Source organism: Balaenoptera musculus, chromosome 20 (genome assembly GCF_009873245.2).
Source record: "Balaenoptera musculus isolate JJ_BM4_2016_0621 chromosome 20, mBalMus1.pri.v3, whole genome shotgun sequence".
Taxonomy (NCBI): Eukaryota; Metazoa; Chordata; class Mammalia; order Artiodactyla; family Balaenopteridae; genus Balaenoptera; species Balaenoptera musculus.
In genome coordinates this window covers 5,286,516-5,303,120 of record NC_045804.1, presented here as the reverse complement: position 1 = coordinate 5,303,120, position 16,605 = coordinate 5,286,516, and the positions used below count along the sequence as shown (strand labels likewise).

General features: G+C 44.1%; 1 protein-coding gene across 8 annotated transcripts in view; it reads left to right on the top strand.

Annotated features, from left to right (window-relative positions):
• SLC39A11 (solute carrier family 39 member 11) overlaps nucleotides 1–16,605 on the top strand; it is a 423,988-nt gene that overhangs the window by 261,925 nt on the left and 145,458 nt on the right. The gene's annotated exons all lie outside the window — the stretch shown is intronic.

The window sequence follows — 16,605 nt, the reverse complement described above, 5'->3', positions numbered from 1 at the left end:
CCTCTTTGTGTAATAAGCGCCACAGTGTGGCCTGAGGATGACTGACGCTCTGTCTTGCAACCCTGTGGTCCTTTTTTTGCGTTAATGGTCAGTAATAATGTGAACATCCCTTGGAGAGTCTGTCCTCTGAAGCCTTCATTTTCAGGAAGGCATCTCTGCTTTGAGCTGAAGCTGGAGGAGTACAGAGCTCTCCCCAGCCACGTCTCTCCCCCTCTGTGGACCTCTGTTGAGTGGCCTTTGTTTCCCACTGGAAACCAAGCCATCCTTCGTGGGTTCCTTGTGGTCTCTGAGTGGGAACAGCATGAGAAAGCGTGTTCCCAGCCTGGCAAGGGTTTCCGTTCTGTCCCCATTAAATCGTCTCATTTCGCCAGGCGGGGTCCACGTTTGAGCGTGAGTGTGGCCTCCTTCGTCCCCATGCTGTTGTCACTGGTCAGCCCCACTCCATTGGATTCCTAATTCGTCTTATTCCTGCCAAATCAGAACCAGTTTCTGTCTTTGCTCTGTTGGCTCCCAGCAGCCTCAGAAAGCAGAAGGCTCGGGGATTCAGCCTCCCCGCACATGGGAAGGGATCCACGCGGAGCCCCCTCCGAGGCAGGGGGCCGTCTACGCAGAGTGCCCGCTGGAATTGTTACGCAAAGACAACCACCCTTTGAAGACCCCCAACTCTTAACCAAAAATGGTAGAGAAAGAGATGTGTTTCCCTTGCTGGGAGCTGCATTCTTTTTGGCTTGATTAGTTTTTAGAAACCAATTTTCCTCCCAGCCATTTCGCTTATTAACTGTCTTTATGGTCAAATCCAGAGACTAAAGAGTGGTGCTTATTCTTCCCGGCAATTAGCTGTCTGATGCTATCTCATTAAGCCATTAAGTTTCAGTTTCCAAGGAGGAGTTCTAAAATTATATGTGTGTGTGTGTGTGTGTGTGTGTGTGTGTGTGTAAAATCATTATACATCTATGTATAATTTAAAAAAAAATCTGAAAATGGAAATATAATGGCTTAATGAAATAGCATTGGAATATTATTTATATATATTACACAGATCACGTATGTATTTATGTATGTAGGTCTGCCTATCTGTCTATCCATCTGTCTATCTATGTATATCTGGATAAGCAACCAACCAACCAGCATGCTTCAGGGATTCCAAATGCTCCCATCTCCTTGGTTGTAACATTTTTTAGGAAGTGCAAACTGGTATTACTGTTAACCTCAGTAAACTACATTAGATCAGTAAATCTATTTTTTTTTTAAATGAAAGAAAAGGAAGGGAAAAAAAAAGTTACTTTGTACTCCAAAGCAAAATTGACAGTGATCTTGAAGGGTACTAGCCCTCTCCTTTTATTGATGGAAAGTCCCTATTATCTTTAGCAGCAGGGGATCCTTCCTGAAAGTTAAAAATGTCAGTATGATTGTGGAATTTTGAAATGTTCACATTAACAGCCAAGGCACGTTTCTGCTGTGCGGGCGTGGAGAGTTGGGATTGGACTGTACTTGAAAATTCTACATTCAGTCCTATCATGATCTAATTTTTTCTCCTTCACTACGAACCTCCTGATTTGGGGGATTTAAGTGAAGAATGGACGAGGTGTACTAGACACGCCATTAGCCTTTCTTTTATATTTTTATAAATGTAATACAAGTTCATGGTGGGAACTGCTGAGATGGGGTTCGTGTTGTATTTGATGTGTGCCCACCAGGGGACCCCCCCCATCTCCCCTCACCTGTCCTTCAGGGCGGGCAGTATTATCGTCCACACATGGCAAGCGTGGAAACTGAGATCCAAGGGTACCAAGTGACATCCCTGAAGATGCATAACCAGGAAGTGGTAAGACTGGGAACTTGGGTGGCCGGGGAGCCGGCTCCTGTAAAGGGAGTGAACCCAGAGTCTCATCTGGTCCCCCAGAACCGCTCTTCCCGCATCCTTCATACCCGGTGACAGAGAAACTCTGTGTCATTACCTTGGAGAAGAAGGAAAGGAGGGAAGCCTGGAGAGGTGAGAAAAGAGGAAAGTGCCAGAGAGCCTGCTGTCGCGTTTCCCTGGTGTGTGTCTCCTGTAGGACTGGGCGCCTTCAGCCAGCCCACCAGCGACTCAGGCTGGGCCCGCCCACCGTTCTTTGCTTTTTTTTTTTTTTTTTTTAATTTATTTATTTATTTTTGGCTGCCTTGGGTCTTCGTTGCTGCGCACGGGCTTTCTCTAGTTGTCGCAAGTGGGGGCTACTCTGTGTTGCAGTGTGCGGGCTTCTCATTGCGGTGGCTTCTCTTGTTGCGGAGCACGGGCTCTAGGCACGCGGGCTTCAGTAGTTGTGGCACGGAGGCTCAGTAGCTGTGCCTCGCGGGCTCCAGAGCACAGGCTCAGTAGTTGTGGCGCATGGGCTTAGTTGCTCCACGGCATGTGGGATCTTCCCGGACCAGGGCTTGAACCCATGTCCCCTGCATTGGCAGGCAGATTCTTAACCACTGCGCCACCAGGGAAGCCCACCGTTCTTTGCTTTAATTGACAGTCCCCCGAAGAGGATGAGGTGAAACTGCTAGACCACCTCAAAGCAAATAAATTGATCATAATCTGGGTGTGGGCACACATGTGCGCCCTCTCTCTCTCTCTCACACACACTCACGCACGCACGCACACACACGCACACTGTAGGCTGTCAGTTACAGGAAGGGGGCGGAGATGGGGAGAGCGGCTGGGCAGCTACTTGGAAGGAAGGATGTTGGGTAGGGCCCGGAGCTAACCCATTCCTTACCTGTAAGATAGGGTTCATACCTCCTAGAGCTGCTTCTAGGATTAAAGAAGGTAAAAAGTTCTCCAGGTCACTGAACACCCAGGGCCTTGCAGGGTATACAACAAATACTCGGTCAGTGATAGCTGATCGTGAATCGGGGAGCAGAGGGGGTCATGAAGCAAGAATCAGCTTCATCTTGGGCTGCTGTGTGTCACGGGGCGGGAGGGGTTGGTGATTATATAAGGTTATGAGTTTGATTATCCTGCTTTTCAGGTTGGCGTTTACTATTCATGGAACTGCTCTCCACTCCTTTTCTTTTTTTTTTCCTCCCCCCTTTGTCTCCTGAGGAGGGTTAGGTTGAAGTAGTGTCTTCTGTGAGTGGGTAGTTAGGACAGCACCTCCAATAGGGTTAGTATGCAAAATATTTAAGTAACCTCCTCTGTGCCAGGCACCATGCTGGGCGCCGTAGATATAATTGTGAGCAAAGCTCAGGCCCAGACACAAGAGGTGATGGCCTTGCAAACAGACAACAAATAAATGATGCACGGGAAAAATGTTAAATATGATGGAAAAGTAGGCTGCAGAAAACACCCCTGCCTAGACACATGTTCTTTTTCATATACCATTTAAATTGAGCCTAAGAAGGAAGGGCTCAGAAACCACTCCTAAAGATAACGTTTACATCACAGAAGTCTCAGAACAAGAAATATTGGCCCTGTTAAGTTCCACCAACATTTGGCCAATTTTAAACTGGTGATTTATCATTCCTGTCCAGCCACCTTTTATTATTCTAAACACCAAACCTCACTCGAGGCCTGGAAGTTAATTGGTTGTGCTTGACTTTGAAATGATTTGGACCATAAGCACATCTTTTCTTCTGACAGGAAAAGAAATCTTGAGTATGTATTCTTTTTTTTTTAATTTAATTTTATTTTATATTGGAGTATAGTTGATTTACAATGTTGTGTTAGTTTCAGGTGTACAGCAAAGTGAATCAGTTATACATATACATATATACATTCTTTTTTAGATTCTTTTCCCATATAGGCCATTACAGAGTATTGAGTAGAGTTCCCTGTGCTATACAGGAGGTCCTTATTAGTTACCTATTTTATATACAGTAGTGTGTATGTGTCAATCCCAATCTCCCAATTTATCCCTATTCCCCTCTTTCCCCCTTGGTAACCTAAGTTTGTTTTCTACATCTGTGACTCTGTTTTGTAGATAAGTTCATTTGTACCATTTTTTTTAGATTCCACATATAAGTGATATCATATGATATTTGTCTTTCTCTGTCTGACTTACTTCACTTGGTATGACAATCTCTAGGTCTATCTATGTTGCTGCAAATGGCGTTATTTCATTCTTTTTTATGGCTTAGTAATGTTCCATTGTATATATGTTTGAGTATGTATTCTTAGCTCTCTGTTTGGCTACTGGAAATTCTACATCATGCCCATCTCGACCTCTAGCAGCTAACGGGAATCTGGTTGAGAGCCTCTGATACAGGAGAATGTATTATGATATGGAATGTAGTTACGATTTATTGCTATGTAAAGTCATGTTTCAAAATAGTATGATTCAATTAAAAGATGTGTGTGTGTGTTTGCATTTATCCACACACAGTATAAATATAGAAAAGATTGTTAGGATTTTTGAAAGGCGGTCACTTCTGTGTGGTGAGTGGTTTTCTGTCTGTCTTTGTGCTCATCAGTATTCTGTGTATTTCCTATAATGGATGGGAATTTGGGTATTGTCAGAAAATATTTTAATACATTTTAAGGGAAAATAGTGCTTTTACTTGAGGGCACAAAAGAGGTTGATTCCCCTGGGGCAGATGAACTTGCTGTTCATTTAGAACACGTCCTTATGTTATGAACGGTTGGAATGTGCGGTCCATGAAACTCATCTTGGGGAATTTCTTGGGCTAGAACAGAGTTCTAGAAACTCTGGCACTGGAAACAGCTGCTCTCTCCTACTCACCAGGGATGAGTGGTCATTTAGGCCAGCTGTGTCAGAGGCTGTCTCCAGAAGCCCAGAAGGTTCGTGCTGGAAGGGGCCTTGGAGTCTGTCTAATTCAGCTCAGTGACACTTGGAAGAGGCAAAAACCTTGAGCGGTTGGGACTTTCCTAGGGTGACGTGTACAGAACTGGAGATGGAGTTGGCTTGAGAATTGTCTACCATAGATTCCGTTCATTTCGTTGTGTCTTTCTAAAGAGAGAGAAAAATATGGTGCAACTTTAATGTAGAATAAGGCATTGAAGACTTAGATGTCTGAGGACATGAATCTCTCCCTCCCTCTCTCTGCCCCTCTCTCCCCTAGCTGCTTGGCTCTTGAACCCCTTGAGCATGTTTGGGACTCTCCCTTCTGCCCCATCTCGCAAGTCTTGGTGAAAGACAGAGCCTGGCTTTCAGGATAGAAACTGGACTTCCAGCCTGTCTGGCAACTGGAGGTGACCTTGACTTGGCCAGTTAGATGGGCCTGACGGCAAAGGGGGCAGTGTTACAGCAGGAGTGGCCAGCATTTTGGGACACTGGGGATAAGGGTGCCACCCTGAGGGCAACGTGGGGGCATTTTGTGGGTGGAGCAGGAATTCCTGGTCTCCCTTGGCCCTGTCTGGGTTCCAGGGTGGGTTCTGTGGCCTTCCTGGGTTGGTTCCACGAGCCCCTCCCTCGGGACACTTCCGATGAATGAGTTGGTTTCTGTTGCCCAGCACTGGGGACTGTGACCAAGAAACACTTCCTACTGAAGCCAGACATGGACTTACAGTCTCCTTTGCATCCGGGTAAAGCCCCAGCTCTCTGACCTTCTTGTAGCAAAGACAAAAAGCAAACCCTAAATCTTCAGGCCTGTGCTTGTCTTTTTCTTTTTTCGTTGTTATCTCCAGCGATTATCCTGTGATCCAGCATCAACTGTTTGTATCCCAAAAAGCAAAGAAAATCCATAAACCGAGAAATATTTGTGGAATTTTAGTCTCACTTAAACCTATTTAGAAGCACCATGTTTTCCTTTCAGTTTTGCAGCCTTTGACAAAAGAAAGATTTTGTTTTCCATTGTGGTTTGCAGAATGCCATGCTGTGTGTTAATATTGGCAGTGTGGATACTCTCTTAATTATAGAAGCTAAGAGTTTTCATCTATCCTGTCGTGTTTTGATTCCTGGTGACCAACTTCTAGGATAAAAGAGGAAACGCTATATATATAATTAGACAGAGGGATTATATTGATTTAGACCCTATAGAGTCCCTGTCTATAGCCCCGATATCGACTTAGGCAAGATGAGAGAGTGTCTTGGTTTGAAGGAATTTATTTTTCTCTCAATTCTTCTGCTGGTGATTGCATTTCCTTACAATGACCCATATCCTCTTAAAAAAAAAAAAAAAAGAAAAAGATTTTTATTTGATGTAAGGAAATGATGGTTCCTATCAAGACAGTTCAATTACTTTTCATCTTCTAGTCTTAAATTCCTTTACCTTTCCCACTGCGTGTTTGGAAAAAAGTCATATGAATCTTTAGGTGCCCAGCTATGACTAAGGGTCAGGTATATCTCTGTCTAGTACTTTGAGATACCAAATTAGGCAGTAGTATTTGGACTAAAGTAAATTTTAAAAAAATATTTATTTATTAATTTGGCTGCACCCGGTCTTAGTTGCGGAAGGCGGGCTCCTTAGTTGCAGCACATGGGCTCCTTAGTTGTGGCATGCGAACTCCTGGTTGCAGCATTCATGTGGGATCTAGTTCCCTGACCAGGGATCGAACCCGGGCCCCCTGCAGTGGGAGTGCAGAGTCTTATCTCCTGCGCCACCAGGGAAGTCCCTGGACTAAAGTAAATTTAAGTGCAGAGGTAATCCCTCGACTCACTTGTAGTTGGGCAGTCTGAAACATTCATTTTTAGAGTATAGTCTGTATCAGAAATATGTTGGGGTGAGAGTTAAGGAACATATGGCTTGTACAATGCAGATTCCTGGGCCCTTCTCCCAGAGGTTCTAATTCAGGAGCTACTGGTGGGGGGTCCAGGAGTCATCTTTTAAGAGCCTCCACCATGCACAGCAATGGATGTCTTCATTCCACACTTGGAGATACAGTGGTCTTGGCTACGAATCTTTATTCTCAGAATTAGAGGAGATGGCAGAGCGGCCTTATGTCCAAGGTGAAAGTGACCCAAATGACTATGAAGTTCATGTTAGCAGTTGGACACAAGCCTGAAATAGGTGCTGTCCTCTTGGACGACTCCTCCTCGACCTGGTAATTTACAACCGTATGTCAAGTGAGCAGCCCCCATCTTTCCCGGAGAGGTGGAGAGTCCTTTGCAAAGCTCTTATAAGCAGTCTTCAATTCTCCAAAATGCCCTTTCTCTACTGAGGGGGCTGGAACTCTTTTGAAGCAAATGTCTTCTGCTGGTGGATCCCCCAGTAGTTATGGAGGTCTCTTCCCCACCAGGGTGTTTGCACTGAACACAATGTGTAGGGTAAGCTAAGAAGAATTAGAGGCAGCTCTGGAGTCCACTTGGGATTTATTTTTGGAGAAGAGTTAATTCATCAGGAATGAGCTCATGTTGATAAAGCGGTTGTTTGTCCCTTTAAAGTAGAAGAGCTGACCTGGTAGGTGGACGTTTTAATCTTATTGGAAATCTTGGTTCCGTTGACCGAGAGTAGAAATTATTATCTTACTTAGCTATTTGGAACAAACAACGTTTTAGTGGGTGGTTTGCTTAATGGATGAGAAATCTTTAGCTAATAGTGAACCCATTTCTTCTTCTGGCGTACATTTAATTTTTTACCAATTACACAGACCTATTTGTTTCTCTGTTGTAGCAAAGCAATTGCTTATTCATAAACATCAAAGCTAAGGCATGGATGACTTTCAGGGCCTGGAAAATATGTACTGACTGAAAAGACAAGGGAATCTAATCAGCCTTCTTACACAGACTGCATTTCACCCTCTGACAATCGTGTGGATTGAGATTATTAGTATGATAAATGGAGAAATCTATTATAGTTACAAAGATTGTAAATAAGGTTTTCATTATGTTTCTTAAACTCCAGTTGTGTCTCTGCCTAAAGGTTAGTAACTAAGCAAAGTAAATACTTCAGTTGGGACTTCCCTGGTGGCACAGTGGTTAAGAATCCACCTGCCAATGCAGGGGACACGGGTTCGAGCCCTGGTCCGGGAAGATCCCACATGCCGCGGAGCAACTAAGCCCGTGCGCCACAACTCCTGAACCTGCGCTCTAGAGCCCGCGAGCCACAACTACTGAGCCCACGTGCCACAACTACTGAAGCCCGTGCACTTAGAGCCCATGCTCCGCAGCAAGAGAAGCCACCGCAATGAGAAGCCCGTGCACCACAACAAAGAGTAGCCCCTGCTCGCCACAACTAGAGAAAGCCCGCATGCGGCAACGAAGACCCAACGCAGCCAAAAATAAATAAATTTATAAAAATACATACATACATACATACTTCAGTTATCTTTCCATGAAGTTTCCTTGGTCTCTAACAGAATCTTTTCCTACCCTGGATTATACATGACCCATGTAGTGCATCCTTGAAAGATTTTTCATTGTGTGGCTGCTTTCAGAGGAGAGTGCAGTCGGTCTGCCCAACTTCTCCGTGCCCGAGAACTCGGACCCCAGATTGGGTAAGTAGGACTGTTGGTTGAAACACAGGATACCCAGTTAAATTCAAATTTCAGATAAACAATGAATACTTTTTAGCATAAGTATATCCCCTGCAATATTTGGGATATACTGAAAGTTTTTGTTTTATCTCAAATTCATGTACAACTGAGCACCCTGTCTTTTTATTTGCTAAATTCAGAAACTCTAGCAAGGGTCCTGTCCACATTAGATTTTTTTGCTACACAGGCGGACCTCGTTTTATTATGCTTTGCTTTACTGAGCTTCGCAGATTTTTTTTTTTTAAACAAATCAAAGGTTTGTGGCAACCTTGCATTGAACGAATTTTTTTTTTTTTTTTTTTGGCTGCGTTGGGTCTTCGTTGCTGTGCGCGGGCTTTCTCTAGTTGCGGCGAGCGGGGGCTACTCTTTGTTGCGGTGTGCAGCCTTCGCATTGCAGTGGCTTCTCTTGTCGTGGAGCATGGACCCTAGAGCGCGTGGGCTTCAATAGCTGTGGAGCATGGGCTCAGTAGTTGTGGCGCACGGGCTTAGTTGCTCGCAGCATGTGGGATCTTCCCGGACCAGGGCTCGAACCCGTGTCCCCTGTATTGGCAGGCGGATTCTTAATCACTGTGCCACCAGGGGAGTCCCTCGAACAAGTTTTATCAGCGCCGTTTTCCAGCAGCATTTGCTCACTTTGTGTCTCTGTGTCACATTTTGGTAATTCTCACACTATTTCAAACTTTTTCATTATTATTCTATTTGTTACGGTGATCTGTGATCGGTGATCTTTGATGTTACTGCTACAACTCACTGAAGGCTCAGATGATGGTCAGCATTTCTTTAGCAATAAAGTATTTTTAAGATATTTTTAAGACATGATGCTGTTGCACACTAATAGACTTCATCATAGTGTAAACATAACTTTTATATGCACTGGGAAACCAAAAAATTCGTGGGACTCGCTTTATTGCTCTATTGGCTTCATTGGGGTGGTCCCGAACCAAACCCACAGTATCTCTGAGGTCTGCCTATATGTACTGTTTGCAAAACTGCTGTGCTGCGTACAAGAATCCCAGGGGTGTGGGGGGACAGAAGGCTAGGGAAGCAAGAGAAGCTCTCAAATATCCTCTGCTTTTGAAAAGAGTGGTGTTTCATACGACACAAATGAACCTATCTATGAAACAGGAACAGATTCACAGACATAGAGAACAGACTTGGGGTTGCCCGGGGGTAGGGGGTGGGTGAGAAGGATGGATTGAGAGTTTGGGATTAGCAGATGCAAACTATTATATCAACTATACTTCAAAAAATAAATTAAAAAATAAAAGTACACTGTCTGCAAAAAGAAAAAATTAAAAAAAGGGAAAAGAGTGGTGTTTGAATATTGAGAGAGAAAAAAAAATTAGCTTTTGGGGCCATACCAGGTGGCGGTATAAATAAAGCAGATAACACTTTTGAAAAAAATTTTATTTTATTGAAGTATAGCTGATTTACAATGTTGTGTTAATGTATGTTGTACAGCAAAGTGATTCAATTATACACACACACATATATATATATTATTTATCATATTTTTTTCCATTATGGTCTATCACAGGATATTGAATATAGTTCCCTGTGCTATACAGTAGGACCTTTTTGCTAATCCATCCTCTATATAGTAGTTTGTATCTGCTAATCCCAAACTCCCAATCCATCCCTCCCCTACCCTAACCCTGCCTTGGCAACCACAAGTCTGTTCTCTATGTATGTGAGTTTGTTTCTGTTTCATAAGTAAGTTCATTTGTGTCACATTTTAGATTCCATATATATGTGATATCATATGGTATTTGTCTTTGTCTGACTTACTTCACTTAGTATGATAATCTGTAGGTCCATCCATGTTGCTGCACGTGGCATTATTTCATTCTTTTTTATGGCTGAGTAGTATTCCATTGTATATATATATATATATATATATATACCACATCTTCTTTATCCATTTATCTGTCAGTGGACACTTAGGTTGTTCCCATGCCTTGGTTATTGTGACTAGTGCTGCTGTGAACATAGGGGTGCATGTATGTTTTTGAATTAGAGTTTTGTCCAACATTTTTTTTTTTAAGGGCACCTTGCCGTCTTGAGGAATGGCAAAAAGGGATTTAGCAAATGGAGGCTGAAATTCCAGTGTGACCAGGTGGTTCCATCCATCTGATGTGTAATAATACCTGCTGCTCCCAGCTCCATCTCATTACTCACTGACACACATAAGTGGATCACAGGAAAATTACTCGTATCTGTAAGGAAATAGCTAATCATATTCTCATTCCTTAAAGAGGCCTTGTTTGGACAGAGGACCTTTCACAGAAGAGGAAAGTAATATGCCTGGAACTATGAAAAATGTTCAATTTCACTTGTAGTCAAAGAAATACAAAAGAAGGGAAATGTCATTTCTCCCATAAATGAATGCACTTATTTGTAAATGAGAAATACCCAGGCTGACTAAAAAATGGCATGATGAGAACTTGCAAACTCTGCTCAGGGGACTATAAATGGCATGGCCTTTCTGGAAATTAATTAGACAAATACATCGAGGCCCTTTGATTAGCATTTCAGCTTCTGGGAACTTTGTTCAGATCTCTGATTGTTTATATAGGTTAAAGATTTTGCAGTGATATTTATAGGGAAAAAAATTTAGAAATAGCCTAAATGCTCAATGGTATGAGAATGTAAATAGTAATTTGTACTGCTTGAAATGCTTATAAGGGTTTTTAATCATGTGGCGGAAATGTTTGTGTTACGTTTAATGGGAACAAAAATAGTCTGCAGTTGTATAATATGATCATCTCAGTTATGTAAAACCACCTGAAAAAACTTGGAAGGAAATACACCAAACTCTAAATTTTTTTATTTTAGCTGATGGGATTTCAGTTTTCTTCTGTATACTTTGAGGTTTTCCAAGGTTGCTTAAATATGCATTTATACCTTTAGAATCAGAAATGAGGTTATTGGAAGGAGAGTTGTACTGGGGGTACTTGCCCAAAGGTGAGATGGATTAATGGCTGACCAGCCCTGCCTTGACCAGTTCAACCCACTAAACTTACTAAATTGATGACATTTAAATGAATGTCCTGCCGTTGGTTCTATGCCAGGACTTTACATTTGCAGCCTAGATGTCGGTCTTTCCAGGGGGTTCCGGAGGATCTAAGGACACTCCTGGGTGGGTGACCTTGTAAGGAATTTCTCCCAGGAAAGGCGTGAGCATCGTTTTTCCTTTCCTCTTTCCTCTGTCTCTTGACCAACAATAGACTGCATTATATCACACTCTACTGCACCCCCCAGCTTCCCTGTTCCTGACAGTTGAGGCACGTTTCAAGTGCCCATGGGGTTCTAAAGACAGCATTTAAGGCAAAATATTGAAGAGTCAAAATCTGCCCCGCCCCCCTTGAAAATCCTTTTTCTTTCTTAAACCACCAGGACTTGCCTCTTACCCCCCAAGATCAAAAGCCAAGAATGAGTTTGTTTTGTTTTTCTCTCCATTTCCACTGACGCCTCTCCTTTCTTGGGAGATCGAATCCAAAATTAATTCCAGGAGGTAGTACTGGAAGGTGGAAGGGGAGCCATGGGTCAAAGAAGGGAATTTTCTTGTTTCTTTTCAAATGCATCTATCTGCATTTGCATTTGTAAAACTCACGTGTGATACAGCTCCGCTGTAGTTCAATATTAGGAAACCAATTTTTGGCCGGCAGTTACTTACAAGCAAGCAGGGAAGCACCTGAAAGATTTAAGGATCTTTGCACAAAGATTCCCCATCCACCCCCAATTGCAATAGGAATTTTCCCTCATGTGCTAAGCTCTGTCTCCTGTGATAGGTCAGCCCTTTTACATGTTCCAGCGGTATGTATGAATCATGAAGCCGTAAAACAGAGAATTGGTTCGTGAAGTCAAGCAGTACTTTCCCTGGGTGGGTGGGTGCCCATCCTGGGTGGGAGGGAGCAGAAGAGTACGCCCCCATGTGGCAAGAGAGAAGCACTGTATCTTTTAGCATCTGGAAAAGAAAGAGCAACCGCTCAGACTTGAATAAAAAATAAATGGTTTTGCAAATGATTGGCTTGGAACTAAGCAAAAATGCCCTCGAGCCATTAAAAGCTAGAGTCCCAGAGGCTAAGAAATTTGGAAAATATTTCTGTAGTTTTAAAAGAAACAAGTGGAATATGAAACTGTATATTAAGATGTATAACCAGGGAATTCCCTGGCGGTCCAGTGGTTAAGACTTGGGCTTTCACTGCTGTGCACCCAGGTGCGATCCCTGGTCAGGGAACTAAGATCCCACAAGCCGTGTGGTGCGGCCAAAAAAAGAAAAAAAGAAATAAAAATAAAAATAAAATAAAATGAAATGTATGAGGAAAAAATAAAATTCAAAGGAAGTGTACCAAAAAAAAAAAAAGTATGTATAACCAATTGCAATAACTAACATGAATCGTACTTTTAGGTGCCAGGTTCCGTGCCAAGTGCTTTACATATGTTTTAGTCCTCATAACAGCCTTCCTAAGCAGATATGGCTATGAAACCCATTTTACTATCAAGGCACTGAGACACAGATACAGCATTTGCCTAAAGCCTTTATGGCTAATGATTGACAGAGCCACAGACCCATGGTTGACAGAGCCATGATCCCACAGTTGACGGAAGCGTGATCCCACAGCAGCCCGTGTGCTCCAGCATCTGTTGTCTCTACCACGTGCGCTGGCCGCAAATGTGCAAAACATCAACGTACACATACTGGACGAGGGGTAGGAACAAGTGGCAGTCAGTGTGTCGGGGATATTGGTGACTCTTTTTGGGTAATGGCCTTTCACGTAGTTATATTTACAGCTTTACAAAAAGGAAACAGTATGAGAATGATGGACAGGTTTAGAGACAGAAACAGGCTGTAGTTCTGAATGTCTCCAAGCTGAGGCGTCTTCTGCCAAGATGGGGAGAACCACGCTGGCTGTTCCTTGAAGATCCACGTGGCTGCTAAGAAGGGCCTCCATGAGCCTTGCTTTCCCTACGTGCCAAGGTTGCTGCAACCCATGTTGAGTAGTTGCTTCACGTTCAGTGTTTCAAATTCAGCCTTCATTATATAAAGGAAGTTGTGCCAATCCCACAGATGACGGAAGAAACAGAACCAAATTTCTCAGCAAACATTGCCACACTCATGTTGGTAATTGAATTTCTTCTCCCCAAGTTATTCTGATTCTCTGGGAAACAAGAAGGAAGGGGAAAGAAATGTAAGTGAATGGATCCTCCTCTTTCCCTGCTTTTGATCAGCCTTTGGATTTTGTGTGTGCACAGTGCATAGTGAATATGTATCACTCTTCATTTTATGTTTTATAGCAGGGGTTTAGAAAGAAGGAGTTTTCCCAGGGATTTGAAGCTTTCTGTGTTTAGCAGATGAGGCTTTGCCTATTTGTGCTAATTCGACCAGATCATCTCCAGTGATATCTTGGGGACATTTTTAAAGCTCTTGTGGCTGGTGATCTGTTAATTAGTGTTGCCGTTATTCGGAGGCCTGAGCTTGTATCACTGGGCCTCTTAGATTTGGCCGGTTACATCATCACAGGGACAGCAAACATCCTGTGTTCCTGCTGAGACTGGCCCCCGGGTTATGAAACGAAGGTTACCGTGGCATTTATCTAGCAAGATGCGCTCAGTCTGATGACCTTGAGTCCATAAGGATTCAAACATTATTTTTAAATCGTCTGTGTATTGTTTTGCTGGAGGGAGGAGTGTAAGCTCCACCGTACTTTCAAAAGCATCGCTGATCCCAAATGGTTTAGAGCCTACGATCTAAAGACATCAAGGCCTTTCACGTCAAGAGGAGGAGGCTTATTCCCTCCCCGCCCCTTCCCCGGCTTGTGCCCACCAGACCTGGCTCTGTTTTTGCTGTGCAATATAACATGTTGGTATAAGAATCACGTCCCTTGTTTGAGGGAGAAGAAAGCAGGGAACAAAAGGTGTCCAATAAGGTCACCCGGTGATTCAGCGGGAAGAGTGAGCTTTGGATCGGTCTGTCTGTTCTCCTGCGGTTCTCATTCTCGAACTTAGCGATGGGGTGCCTCTCCCGGAAGGATGAAGCAGGGGACGGTAGGCCGAGCCCCAGCATTGGGCCCCTTCTTCGTGTGGATTCACAGACGCTTGAGTTTAAATTTTTTTTTTAAATGTTTTTTGATGATGGGCAACCTTGAAGTCTTTCCTTTCCACCTTCCCGAAAGGACTGTAACGCTGTGTCCCGTGCTTGGTGTTAATAAATATGTCCTACTTAACAGCTGCTTTACACTTAAAAACAGTAGGTCTGATGGGTTAAGAAACAGCTTTGCCTGAAATGTTTTCAGGTTTGTCTGCGAGCAGGAGTGATTGATTACAGATACGAGGTTCCCACTGAGCCTTTTCTGCCTTTTCTGGTGTCGTGTAGTGCAAGCTCACCGGACTCTCTCTGAACTAAACATCTGGGGTTTCAGGCTCCTAAATGTCACTGCAGTGACTCACTCGTGACCCTTTTTGGCGAGCAAAGGGGCAGGTCACCACTCCACTCCCCACCCCTGGTCAACCACGGGGCCCTGGTGAAGAAGTGGCTTCTGGAGGCAGAGGACCCAGCTTGACTCCTGAATCCATCTTGGACCGGCTGTGTGACTTGGGACCAGTTCCTCCACCTCTCTGTTCTTCAAGTTCCTTGTTTGTTAAAGGGGGTGGTCTCCACTGCATGGGGCTTTTGTAAGGATCGAGGGTCAATTGAGAATCAGTTCTTGGCATCACCTCTTCCCGGATGTCGCTGCTGACGTTTATCATTTCTGAACCCGACATTGGGTGTTCCTTCCCCAAAATGTCCTTCCTCTTTGCCAAATCCTACTTGACAATTGCCCAGACCTTTCCCCTCCCAGGAAATCTCACGGTTGCTTACTCTGGCAACACCCCTAACCCCATGCCAGGCCTCCTTTAAGTGGTCCCTTTGTCCACGGCGCTGGCATTTTACTAGATGGTGTGCAATGGTTTAAGCAGCCTTTCTGGGAGAGACAAGAGGATTCATTGCTGGGGATGCATCCGGCCTCTCTGTAATGATTTATTTGGGCTATTTTTCCTCGTTGCAGACTCATTAGTGACTGTTACCAAACGGTGACTTATTTAACTTTCTCAAGTGCATCAGACGTTCACACCCTCCCATTTCCCACTAGGAAAGGCAGTGACATCAGTTTTCACATCTCGGGACCCCAAGGCGAGGCGTGCATCCTCGGCCCGGTTAATAACTCTATGCCTCTCGATGTTCCTATTAAATGCGTGTTTGGTGCTGGAATTTGCTAACGGGGCGCCCATCTCCGTTGTTCTCTGTGCATTATTTGCAGGAAATTCAGAGTCGCATCCTTTTGTGACACTGACAGAAATCAGTCTAGCCTCCCATGCTTGTTAGAGAGTGTGAATTTCTGTCCCTTAGATTTACAGGAATGTATTCACGTCTTCCCTGTCTGTCCTCTCTTAAATTATAAAATCCCAAAGGGAGGAGATGGGGTTTTTTTGTCCCTATCAGCGCCCACTGGAGAGCATCCAGATCAGGGCCGTGTGCGCAGAGGAGGTCCAGGGAATCCGTGGTGTCCACTGACTGGTCCAGGAGACAGCTGAGCTCCCTCCATCACCACTCGGCTTCCTTCCTACACGGCACTTGGGCCTGTTTGCTTGTGCCTTTAGTGTCTATGGGCTTGAAATCCCACATGTTCTGTTCAGTTCCACGACCAGCCTCTGCAGCCCGAGTCATCAGGTATTGTCAACAATATAAAAACACCCGTGTGTGCGCAGAAACACACATCTATGCATACACACACAAAGACGGTCTGATATCTGAGGCAAGAAAGATGGTACCCAGCGGTAATCACATGCGTGTACACACACACACACGGACACACACGGTATAGATACCACGTGGTGAATATTTAGCTTCAGCTCGTGCAAATATTGTCTAGGAGGAGTTTTTGCTATCCCCTGAGACAGCTGCCTCCTCCAGAGGCCAGCGTTGTGAGTTGTGCCTACTGACCATTGGAGGGCTGGCGACCCTGGCATTTCAGAGGATCGATAAAAGGCGCCTTCTCCCCAGTGGGTCTGAGATCCAGCTGTTTCTAAGAGAGAACCAACTGGGGAGGAGTGAGTCTTCCTGCTCTTTGGCTGTTTCTTACTGTTCAGGCTGCACTGGCTTGATTTGAATCAACAAACACATAATGGTTTTTCAAAAGAAGTGGTTTTTTCTTTTCATGTTTTTG